Consider the following 12,912-nt stretch of genomic DNA (forward strand, 5'->3'; position numbering starts at 1 on the left):
CGGCGGCGGCGAGAGGAAGGGCACAACCGGGCTGGGGCTGGGGAATGGTGGTGGGAGGCTGAGCCGCAGGTGTGTCGGCGGCCCGGGGTCGCGGCGGTTCGGTGCCACCTCCACCCCTGTCCCCCTGACCTCCGGTCTCCACCGCGGAAGATTACCCCCTCGCCAAGGTTAGGTGCTTCTCGCTGCTCACCTCTCGCCAAGGAGTCGTGCTCTTGCAAGATAAGCCCCTCTAGCGATTGCCTTCACGCCACGGAGCCCGTGGGCTTACCCCCACTTGCCCACTGTTGACAAAGGCTTTGTAACAGGATCGAAACTTGGTGAAATGTGTCTCACCTAATGCAGTGGCTATAGTTTCCAAACGCATTGAACCAGTAGTTCTGTTTTGATAAGGAGACGGTGTCTCAGTCTTTGTACTGATTGCACGAACTGTACAGAGTAAACCACATCTTTGGATTTTTCACTCTTCTCAGGTTTTGGAATGGAGGGAAGAGGAAGGAGGCAAGAGGATCATTTAAAATTTCAGATTTTCTGCTAAGTTCTTGTTAGGGAGAAAAATCACTGTAATGTAAATACTGTACCTTATTTGTGTACTACACGAGTCATGTTTCTCCTTTCCTCTCAGTTTCTTCTTCCATAGCTTTTGGAAGGTATTTAATAGATGGTGTAAGTACAGAACCTTGAGTCAATATGGGGAATAGTGAGGACAGTGAAAACCACTTAAATATTTAGAAACTAGGATACCTGAAGGGTTTTAAGCTTGCAGTGAGTTATTCTCAGAAGCTAGTAGCTCAGCTCTTGAGTAGAGAGAGATAGCCAGATCCGTAACCTCCAGGAACTCACATCTATGGTATGAGCAGGAACAAAGAGTATAAAATCAATAGGAGCACACGCGCACGTGCACACACACACACACACACACACACACACACACACACACACACACACACGCTGGCTAGGTTTTATGAATTAAAATATTTTGGATCTTTTTTAACTTTATATAAATTTAGTGATAGGATGTTTAGGCAACAGCAGAAGTTCATTTATTCATGTAGCCAATGTAATAAGTGAAGACCGGGGAAAGGGTGTAGTTAGGTTAAACAGAATCTTGAAGATTGTAAAATAAGTTTGCCTATAATATACTGTATTTAATGCTAGAAAGGAATGGCTTATTATAAATACTTTCTTGTCAATTTCCTTGTAGTGTTCTTTAGCCACATTCTGTAAGAAAAGGTTCTAACATTTCATGCTGTAGAGTGTTGATTTATGGTTTGTAATAACATTCAGTCAGTTTTAAAACCTTGGCTAGAATCCAGATGGTGGGTTTCATTGAAAGAAGGGCATTGGTTTTCCTCTTCCTTCCAGCACTTTCAGCACCACTGCCAGTTCTTCAGGGAGGTTAGGACTGGAGCATGCCAAGCACATCTTATTATTACACAGTATGGAATGCTTGATTTCTGGTCAAAGTAACAGTGGTTGGATGTATCCTATGATTCCTTTTAAGTATTTCAACATTTGACTATTTTATAGAATTAACTTGAAATATCTTGGACTGGATGGGGAAGCATACAATTTAGTTTAAAAAGCAATTAACCCTTGATTTGTAATGTCAGCTCTGTAGCTGGAGTAACCACAGTGACTGTGGGACTTGTCAATTTACATAGTCTATTTGGTTACTATTATTTCTAAATGGTTACTCTAGATTGGTCACACAGGGACAGAATTCCTATGCTTCTGAGTGATTGCATTATCTTTCTCAGACCAACTATAAATTACTTTTTGAAAAATTCATTTATTGTGTGAATAATTGAAATTTGATTCTACAGAGAGATTCCTTACTATTTTACTCATATTCTTGGTAAATTCATTGTTCCATAGGCAAGATAAAAAGTAAGGGGCTTTTTTCTTTGTAAGTTGGAACCATTAAAGACATTTGCATGGGAGTGTATTCTTTGTGTTATCATTTCTAAAGATTTGGTGCTGTTTCTGTCAAAATAGCATAGAGGTATGAGTAAGAATTTTTAAGGTCTGGGAATGTTAGCTACTTGAAAATGTCAGGGAAGAGACTGTCTCAAGAAAAAAAAGTCAGGGAAAAAAGGTATGTATATTAAAAAGTTAGCTAGGGATCTTTGCTTACTTTTTTGTAATATGTATTTTCATGTAGTTGAAAATAATGCTTTCCAAAACAGTTAGCAGAACAGACACTTGAATTTGTTTTTCAAGCACTGGTGATGAAATTTTGATGTATTACTCTTAATTCAAGCCTAGGCTGCCTTCTAGTGCTTTGAACTGCTCAGCTTCTTTGTTTATGTCAGTTTATTAAGTATTGCTTGAGATAGGCGGAGCTTCAGATAGAAGCTGAACATTTTGCTTACATCTATAATTCTATGTAATATTTAATTATATATAATATTATGGATATAGAGCGGCATGATAAGTGCTAGTTCTTGTTTGTGTTAGCTGTGAGGCCCTTGAGAGAATGTTTTTGCTCTTCCTGCTCTCTTCCTTTACATAAAAAATGCCTATAGGGCCAGAGCCTTTTAAGGCCTTTTCTATTTCCTAGATGTTTGGTTTAACTTTTAATTTCTTGAATTGCTAAAATTATTAATGATAATATCACATCAACATCCTGAAAATTATTAGTCTTTAATGAAAAAAATTGTGGCATTCATAGTCAGAATAAGCACAAAAGAATTGAGAAACATGGAAAGACCATATACAGGACATCCAGTTGATGCTTTATGAATAGTTTTACCAAGAAGAAATACAAATGAGGAGAGACGTCTTTGTTTCTAATAACCTGGTACATCAGTAAGTGTTGTAACAATCCTTTAAAAATGTTAGAATCAATGGTTGTATATTTTAGAGGTCTGTGTAGGTTTATTGAAATTAACTCAGACCAGTTTCATCCAAATAGACTAGTATAATCAGGTAATATTTTACAGAATATTAACAAAAGAGGCAGATATGTTTAATTGCTGACATGATTTTTTTCTCCCTAGGGTTCTGTGCTTTGGTTTCTCAGGAACCAAGAAAGACTCTTTTCAGTGTATACTGTGTAAGCACAAGATACTGAAACAATGAGCTCTCCAAGTTTAGGAATTGAAAGGCAATTTTAAAGATTATCTTCCTTGCTTTTTCAGGCAAAGAAACTCAGGTCTAGAAAGGCTAAACCACTTGGCATCATATAAATGTGTGGAGACACACACACACACTCTCTCTCTCTCTCTCTCTCTCTCTCTCTCTCTCTCTCTCTCTCTCTCTCTCTCTCTCTCTCTCTCTCTTTCGGGATCCAAGTCACATTAGCTGTGTGACCCTGATGAAATCACTTCCTCTTTCTGGGGTTTCAGGTTGTTCATCTGTGTGTAGTGTTGGAGAACTGAACTTTGATAGTTTCTAAGTAAGCCTTATATAATCCAAGCACCCATTCAACTTTAAATTTCTGTGTTTTGTTATGGTTTAATTATGTTTATGATGAGAGAATTTAGGGGCTATTTTTAAATCCTAATATAAAATTAATGTTTAAAAAATCATCTTTTCAAAAACTTAATGAAAAGCCAGACACATACTCCTTTAATCCCAGCACTTGGAAGGAAGAGGCATGAAGATCTTTGTGAGTTGAGGTCTACCTGGTCTACATGGTGAGTTCCAGGACAGCCAGAGCTACACAGTTAGACTCTGTCTTAAAAAAACAAACAAACAAACAAACAAACAAAAACCCCAAATAAATAACCAAAAACCAAAATACCAAACAAACCTTTTTTTTTTTTTTTTTAGATTTTGTTCTGTGACTAGAAAACTCAGTGTTTTGTTTCTATGCAGGGGATTGAACCCAGGGCTTTGGGCATGCTGAACAAGCCACTCTACCATTGAACTACGTCCCCAGCATGAGACTTTTATTTAAGTTAAAATAACAAAAAGCAGTGGTCATGAACTAATTTTCTGTTGCACGATCTGGAAAACGTACTACATAAACTGCATTTCCCTGATTGTCAGGTAGAAGGAAGCATTGCTGTGGTGTTGTTTTGATTTTCATTTATAGAACCCTCCCGTGGGAAAACTTGTGTTGCAGCTTCAGTATCTCAAAGGCATTATGTTGATTAGTTAGGGTTCACTTGCCTTGCTGGAACTTGTTTGAAATTTCCAGTTTGGCCACCCGATGGGGCACAAACCTCTGTTTTTCTTTACAGGACTTCTGCAAATAAAAGTACAGTGTAGTATATTTTAAATAATAAGCTTGTAAATGATTGTTAGTGAGATGCCTGACATTTACAAATATGATTTAAATGAGTGAATAAAAGGAGAGCCGGGAAGCTATGACTGCTCTTTATTGTCTCAGTAAAGTATGCTAGGGTGAGTATCCTGGTAAGATTATACTTGTCCGTCCATCCCTGAGGCTGGCTTTGGATCAGCTTTTGGGTGAAGGCCCAGATCATAAGAACCTAAGAATCTTATTTGACCTGGGGTGACCATGGAAAACTAGTCTTGGCTTCAGTCCTCATTTGGAAAACATTTGAGAGACTGAGTTACACTAGCTGGGGGTTTTAGGTAAATTTGACTTTTAGGCCCCATAAGAGTGTACCCCTAACTCTCTTGAGTAAGAGAAGACAGTGTTGAAAATGTTAGTTTTGTTAATTTCATGCATATGAGAAGGAAGAAATAACATTTCCCAAATGCCTAGTAAATGGATTGGTGTAGCATGCTGCCAAGAAGGCTACCCACAAGTGTTTTAAAATTCTGAGGGAGTCGGGTTTTCAGTGGTTTGCTCACTTCTTTGTTCAGCGGGTAGCAGTTAGTGCAGTCCAGGTAAATGAATGCCATGTAAGTTTAACTCAGACAGCCCTTAAAGTAGATATAACTTAAAGAGACCCAATTAAAGATGCTGTAACAGTAATTCCAGTAATGTAAGTACAGTGAGCAGCATGGCAGTTATAGCTGACACATCTAGAAATAGCCGTTAGCCAGACAACAGGTAAGTAGCAATACTTTGTTAGACCTGACAAAAAGTTCACCAAAATATTTCACAATTGTTAAGATGATTCTTTGAAGTCAGGGTTTACATCCTCTGGCATCCACAATTAACTTACATCTCAAGTGTGCCTTGATGGTTCTGTTCTCAGTTTGTATCCATCATAGTTAAGTTCAAATCAAAACAGTCCTGATCCTTGAACTAGCCCTTTGGAATACTGGGATAAATTATTGGATCAAAAATATTCATACAGGAAAGGTTTTTTAAAAAGAGCCGTATTGAAGGAGGCCAATAAAGAACTTAGGTCAGAAATAAGGAGCTACGTAAGTCCTAAGGTACAGCTCTGTCATTGAGTATTAATAAATAGTGAACAAATGGCTGCTCGCTTTTGTGATGGTTCATGTGTGCATGAGTGCGTGCATGCACACTTCTGTGTACAGGTATATACCCACTTATGTGCATTTGTGTTTAGAAACCACAGGTTGGCATCAGGTATCTTCTGTTGCTCTCTATCTTATTTATTTTTGAGACAATCTCAAAATAGGGCCGTAACTGGTCTAGAACTCACAGAGATCCACTTGGCATCTGCTTCTGAGTGCTGGGATCAAAGCCTGGTACACCTTGTTTGTTTGTTTAAACAGTCTCTCTACATGACTCTAGAACATGTACTGGAATTCACTATGTAGAATAGGCTGGTGTCAAACTCACAGAGATCTGTCTGCCCTTGCCTTGAGGGCTGGGGATAAAGGTGTGTACCACCACACCCAGCTCCTCCTTAGTTTTTGAAGCAGATCTCTCTCTCTCTCTCAACCTGGATCTTGTGGATTTGGCTAGACTGGATGGCCAGAAAGCCTCAAGGATCCACCTGCTTTCATTGTGCCTGTACTGGCGTTACAGGTGCAGGTTGCCATACCAGGCTTTTACATGGATGTTGAGGATCCAAACTCAGGTCTTCATGATTGTGCAGTGAGCTCTATCCACTGAGCCACATCCCTAGACATGAACCCCAACAATTGGTCTTTTGAAGATAGAAAGGTGGGGAGAAATCATAGAGGAAAGTGGGGAAGTCTCAGTCTCAATCTCTCTTCCTCTCCCCCACTTTCTTACTAGGTATCATTCTCTTTATCCTTACTTCCTCCTCTTCTCCCACTTTGCAGAAAGGGCTTCATGCATGTCAGGCTTGCCTTGAACTCTCTATGTAGTCAAAGATGACCTTGAATTTCTAGTCCTCTCACCTCTCACTCTCAAGTGATGGGATTATAGGTGTGAGCTGCCATTTCAGTTTATGCCTTACTAGAAATTGAACCCAAGGCTTTTCACTAGTGCTAGGCAAGCACTCTTTGTGCAGTTGAGCCATATCTCTAGCCCCAGAAAGTGTGCTTACTATATTAGAAACAAAGACTGAGAAATGTTTAACATGCAATATACAAGTATGCCTTTTACTAGCTAGCCACTAGGGGTATAACCATATATTTCATACAGCTCCTGAAACTACCTTGTGTACCTGTGGGGGAAGGAAAAAAAGCAAATGAGTGGTAGGATTATGAAGATTTTTTTTTTAAATATAGGATCTTACCATGTGGCCCTGGCTGACCTCAAACTCAAAGAGATCCCCCTGCCTCTGCCCCCGGAGTGTCTCCCTAGTTCAGGGATTCCCTAATGCAGGGATTAAAGGCATGTGCCATCATGACTGACCAGAAGTGCCTCCTTTGAGCACAGGACTTACTTCAGAAAGTTAGGAGATGGCCTGAAAAAAGTGTTCTGTTTTTACAAAGCATTAGAGAGGATAAAGGACTCTGTAGGGTGAGGATTTCCTGATGTCCGCCACACAGAGAAGGGCCGTATTTCACCTATTAAGTCAGTAAGTAGATCTAGAATTGAAATTAAGTCTCATACTGTAGAGCTCTGGCTTTTTGAGGGAATGTAAATGATAATAGTGGTAGAAGTAAATGGCGATAACAGCAGCCATTGTTTGTTTGTTTGTTTGTTTGAGGGCTTATGTCATACCTTGTGGTAAACACTTTTCAAAAACATTTCTCTTAAGAGCAGGCTGTGTAGGTAGGTTGTTACTACTGTCTCAGGACGGGGAGGCTGAGCCTGTAAATAACTACGTCGCTGCTCCTAGTTACAGGTAGCCCAGATGAGATAGTAAGAGGCCTCTTCTGACCTGTTCTTCAGTACCACTGACTTGTTTCTATATCACCTATTTTATAGGTGGTGATGTAATGGCTGGTCTTTTCTGTCTGCCTGGTATGGAAGACAGTAGAGTCCTTAGGACAGAATTCACCTCTGTTAATTTCCCTTTCCTCAAAGTGATCGTAACATGAATAAATAGCTAATAAAGGACCTTATGAAGATGAGCATAAGGAAAAGGGAATGAGCTGTGGTAAAAGGGGAAGGTGAAAGTGGATATAGCTGTTGATTTGCCTCAGTTGTGGCAGTCGGCTTCAAGGTTTACTTTGTCATAGGATGTTAGACCTGTAAGGAACTTTCAAGGTTATTTAGTTCCATTCCAGTTTTTGGTCAAATGAGAATGGAATCATAGAAATTAAATGATGAAGGTCATTTGGCTTGGTCAGTGGCTAAGCTAACAGGCACTTTGATTTATTTTACCAGTTTATAGTACAGGCTTTGTGTGTTAATGCAGAGAAGAATCCCTAAAGCCAGACTGTGTAGGTTCAAATCCAGAGCTCACTGGTTTACTAGCTTAGTGGCTTCAGGCAAGTCACTTGTCATTTAGTTTTTTCTTAATTAGTGAATTCCTTTCTCTCTCTCTCTCTCTCTCTCTCTCTCTCTCTCTCTCTGTCTCTCTCTGTCTCTCTCTGTCTCTCTCTGTCTCTGTCTCTCTCTCTCTCTCTCTCTCTCTCTCTCTCTCTCTCTCTCTCTCTGTGTGTGTGTGTGTGTGTGTGTGTGTGTGTGTGTGGTGAAAGTGCTGAACCATCTCCCTAGCCCAAATTACTTGACATTTTCTGTTTTGGTTTCCTTTTGTGTAAATTAGAAATGATGATAGTATAGTTCTTGTAGGACTATTATGAAAATTGTCATTTCCAAAGTCATTGAGACAGTCTCACTATGTAATGCAGGCTGGTCTTGAAATGTTAGGTAAGCACTCTACTACTGAACTACAGCTGTAGCTGTCTTTGAACTCTTGATACTCCAGTCTCAGCCTCCTGAGAAAATGCTGAGATTGCAGATATATATGCAATGTTCCTAGCTGTTGAGGAGTAAATGAGTTAAAACACAAAAGTTCTTAGAACAATGCCTGGCATATAGTAAGAGGGATATATTAAAGTTGTTTTTTTCAAAGAGCTGAAGGGCATTATGTAGTGCTTAGTTAGACATGTTTATATTAGGGTGATGGAGCTTCAAGCATTATCTGTCAGGTCTCAGATGTGGCTTTTTCTAGGAAATGGCTGTGTTCATTTGAGCTAATATTTCAGATGTCTATAGTACTTGTTTGGATGAATTGTTCTTAGCTTTTTTAGTATACACTAAGGAAGCCAGGCACAAATATGATGATGTGGTTGTGAAATAAATTTGTTGTGATGGTCATTTTGTGAATTCATTTATTTTGGTTAGCCTGTGTCAAGATATTCTTTTGTTTTTTAATTGAGGTGAGAAATCAAAGTGCATTCTTAAATGTATCCAGGTGGCTTACATGAGCTTCTAGTGGCTGCCTAACTTTGGTTCTTTGCAATTTTATAGTAAAACAATATTTTGTCTCTAAGTTAGCTTTGCAATTTCTCAATGCCTTGGTTTTTGAATGGATAAATTGAGGGCATACAGGTCACATACTGCATGGCATCAGCCTCAACTGCTGGCTGTTGAGGTTTAGCGCGGCCATATAAATACTGCCTTTTGTTGTTGTTTTGCCTTTAAATTTCAAGGATTAGTTTTCTTTGTTCGAATAAATAGATGTTCTGTGCTAATACATTTATCTGAATCTAATCTATTAGATCACATTAACAACCTAAAATGTTTTTCCTGCATGCTAACTAAAATGTAAATGATGAGACTCAAATATTAATGATTTTGTTGTTTACTTACCTACATAAAATTAACCATTGCCCCACTTATGATCACAAGTAGAAAGCCATTGAATTAGGAGTTAGGAATGATTATAGCAAGTCTTGAGGGGTCAGGTAGAAATAAAAGGAAGACTCGGGAAGGTTAAAAATGAATCGCCTATTCCTCTGTAACATACCTCTATACTTTGTCGCATAGGTTACCTGTGCTACATGGAGACTACATCTCCTACCTCTTATAGCTCAAGCTGCCAAGCTAAAGTCATGGAAATGTGTGTAGAGCAGTGGTTCTCAACCTGTGGTTTGCCACCCCTTTGGCAAACCTCTTGTCTCCAAAAACAATTTACATTGGGATACGATTCATAACAGTAGCAAAATTACAGTTATGAGGTAGCAACAAAATAATTTTTTGGTTGGGGTCACCACACCATGAGGAACTGTGTTAAAGTTTTGCAACAATAGGAAGGTTGAGAATCACTGGTATAGAGGATATTAGAGTATGCATTATACATATTCATTATTCATGAGTGCCCCTTCTTTTTAAAACAACAATAAAAAGATGATAATAACGGCAGGTAATGGTTATTGAGTGTTCTGGTGTGCACTTTAATCTTCACTAGCCAAAGGATGTTATCATTCCTGTTAAGAGAAAACATTGAATTTTAGGATGAATAGGTTGGCCACGGTTTAGTAGCTGGAAAGTGCTTAGAGCTGGAAAGCAAAAGCAGGTGTGTCTTATTTTAGAGTCTAGGTTCCTAACATGGTGATACATGTTTGGTATCATGCAGGGAGTTGGGGGCAAACTCAGTGAACACTAGTTTTTACCTTTGAGTAATTTTTAACTTATATGGTCTATATTGTACACACACACACACACACACACACACACACACACACACACCCTGCATTGTTTATTACAAAAGAATGGCCAATTGATTTTGCTCTAGAGAGCAAAGATATTTTACATTAGAAGGATCTACAGTGGTATTATTTCAGTAGGATACAAGAGATTGAGTATAATTTTATCATACAGGTATGAAGGGAACGGAGACTAGAGGCAGTGTAGGCAGAAAAGAATAACGGTGAACAATGCCATAGGTGGGAATATCCAGATATACATAATGGAATTTGATTTTAATAGAGCAATGGGCAGTCTAGAGAGTGAACTTGGGAAGGGTCTAGGAGGGATTAAAAGGCCTAGAACACTATGTGACGTTAAGATATTTTCCTGGGTGCGAATTGTAAATATTTATTTACTTATTGACAGGATCTTAGTATGTAGCTCAGAGTTGCCTTATAGTTGCCATCCTCCTGCCTCAGCTTCCTAACTGCTATGATTATAGGCATGTATTGCCATTCTTGGTCCATAAAAAGATTTTAAAGAGATGACACAATGTTGTATGTGCCATTAATTAATTAATTAATTAATTTGTATCTTACATGATGCTTTAGATAAAATTATGATCAAAGACAGAACAGATAGTATAGTAAAAAATTATAAAGGCTTGAATCAGTGTTTTATTTAATCGGTTTTATATGTAGCCCACATTTTAAATGAAATTGGGCTGTGTTAAAATTAATGCTATATCATTTTTCAGTTTGACATAGTGTTTCAGTCTTAGAAGTATATAAAGCAATGATTTGTGCTGCTGTTAGTGACTTTTAGACTTGATGTTATAATGGAACATTTACCAGATGTCAAGCAGGCATAGATATATTGTCCATCTAGCATCTAGCTCACTGTCTGTCACATTTAACTACTTATATATTTGTTGAATAAAGTTTTTAATGAGATCTTTACAACAGGCCTATTGACATGTAGGTATTATCCTATTTTTGAAGAAAGATAATGTCATACTTTAGTAGTTGTCTGGGGTTGCACAGTTAGTTTAGGATGAATTAAGATTGTGAACTCAGGTTTGTCTTAGTCAAGATTATATTCTTTTTAATTTTTGAGGTTATAATGTAATTATGTTATTTTCCCCTCTCTTTCTTCCTTTCAACCCCCACCATGTTCCCCATCCTCTTGCTTTCATTCAAATTCTGTTATCACTGGTAGGTTTTCTGTGTAGTGGTTCTGCTGAGTGGGAAAAGGGTTGAAGAGGAAGGATGTTTTTTTGAGAAATTTGGTAGTTAGGACTCTCAGGGCATTTGCTACAGGGACTAATAAATGCTGCTGGAATTTGAATAAAAGGTGTCATTTGAGGTCAATGCCTTGCTTGGGAACACCATTTTACTGGTTGCCAAGAGGTTTCACAGAATGTCTTACTTTGGTGAATTCACTATGCCCCCAAGTTCCAATCTGAATTTGATCTTTTCAGTGACCCTAGATTGATGGGGCTTGGCCAATTGTATAGAGTTAAGTGGTTGGCTGAATGTTGTAAGCTCACAAAGGAGAGATGTTTAAATACCCGTGTGCCAAATTACTCGTTACGGTGGGAAGTGCACTCAGCACCCACATTCTAAGCTAAAGCAGGTTTTCCTTGTCATCATATTGTCTGTCTGTTCTCTCCACCAGCCTATTGAGAGGAGATAAATTATGAGACTGGCTGAGCATGTGATTAGAAAGCTGGTGTTAATGATGCACTCATTTCATTCCACAAGGCCAAGGTCTTACACAGTTTGGATGGATCAAATTCTTTGTAAGATATCTTTTGTACTGGAATATGCTTCCATGTGCTGCCATTGTTACTGTTTTGAGATGTCCTTTCACCTTTACTTGTAATATTGACCTCTCCTATTTTCTTTTTAAGATAATGTTAATGCTTACTATTAAAGAGAGCTGTCTCACCAGTTAAAGGCACCTATTATCAGCCCAAAGACTACCTGAACCATATGGTGGAAGGAGAGAACCAACCCCCATGGCTTGTCCTCTGACCTCTGTACATGTGCTGCAACACATATATGCATGTATTCACACACATAAATTTTAAAGAATGTTTTAAAAAGACAATGCTAATGTACATGAGTGTTCACAGCTTTGTTTTTTTCTAGTACTAGGACTTGAACTCAGAGCCTGTGTGTGCTATGTAGGCATTCTACCACTGAACTATATCCCTAGCCTCTGCCTAGTTGAATTTTGAGAGATTAATTTGATTTCTGGCTTTATTATTTAATAGTTATTACCCTTTCTGAATCTTAGATTCCACCTGTAGAACAGGCTTTCTCAGTAATTGTGATACTGAAGGTAAACCATCTGGTCTGTATATTATAGGCAGTGATAATGTGTTATTTATTACCAAGCCAGAGCAGCAGACACTTGACTGCTATAGTTTTATCACTGGAAGGCATTATTTGGTTCTAAGGAAAGCAGCACTGGCAATTATCTTGATAGGTAAACTGCAGCACCGCACTATGCAGTAGGACTTTGAGTGATAGAGGAAATGTTCTGTATCTCTGTAGTCCAGTATGTGGCCACGAGTCACATATGGCTGATGAGTCCTTGAAATGTGGTTCATGAGGCTTCAGAACTCACTATTTAATTTTAGCTAGTTAAAATTTTAATAGCAACATGTGACTAGTGGCTACTGCAAAGCTCTCAAACTTTTATAATTCATAACCATGACAAGGACAGAGTATCACAGTTAAAATTCCTTTTACTACTTTACACCTTTTTTTTTTTTTTTTTTTTTTTTTTTTTTTTGTCCCTGATTCTGGATTTCCTAGCATCCCTGATAGCAGAAGCTAGTGTTCTAGGCTTGTCATTTTTAATGGCTGTCCAGCAGTCTTGAATCAAGGTCTAATTTTTGAATTGTTAGAGATTGCTTTATACTAGAATAGCATTTTTCTAGTGTAAAGTCAATGGCCTCTATACTTTGATTAAAGAATTACAGATGGATAACTACCTTAAAGCAAACTCACAGGAGGATTCTTGATCTAAAATAAAATAGTAAGTGCTTGACTTTGGAGCTCACTCTTGAG

General features: G+C 38.4%; 1 protein-coding gene across 1 annotated transcript in view; it reads left to right on the forward strand.

Annotated features, from left to right (window-relative positions):
• Positions 1–12,912, forward strand: part of Xpr1 (xenotropic and polytropic retrovirus receptor 1) — a 142,580-nt gene that overhangs the window by 291 nt on the left and 129,377 nt on the right.

This window comes from Cricetulus griseus, chromosome 5, assembly GCF_003668045.3.
Source record: "Cricetulus griseus strain 17A/GY chromosome 5, alternate assembly CriGri-PICRH-1.0, whole genome shotgun sequence".
NCBI lineage: Eukaryota > Metazoa > Chordata > Mammalia > Rodentia > Cricetidae > Cricetulus > Cricetulus griseus.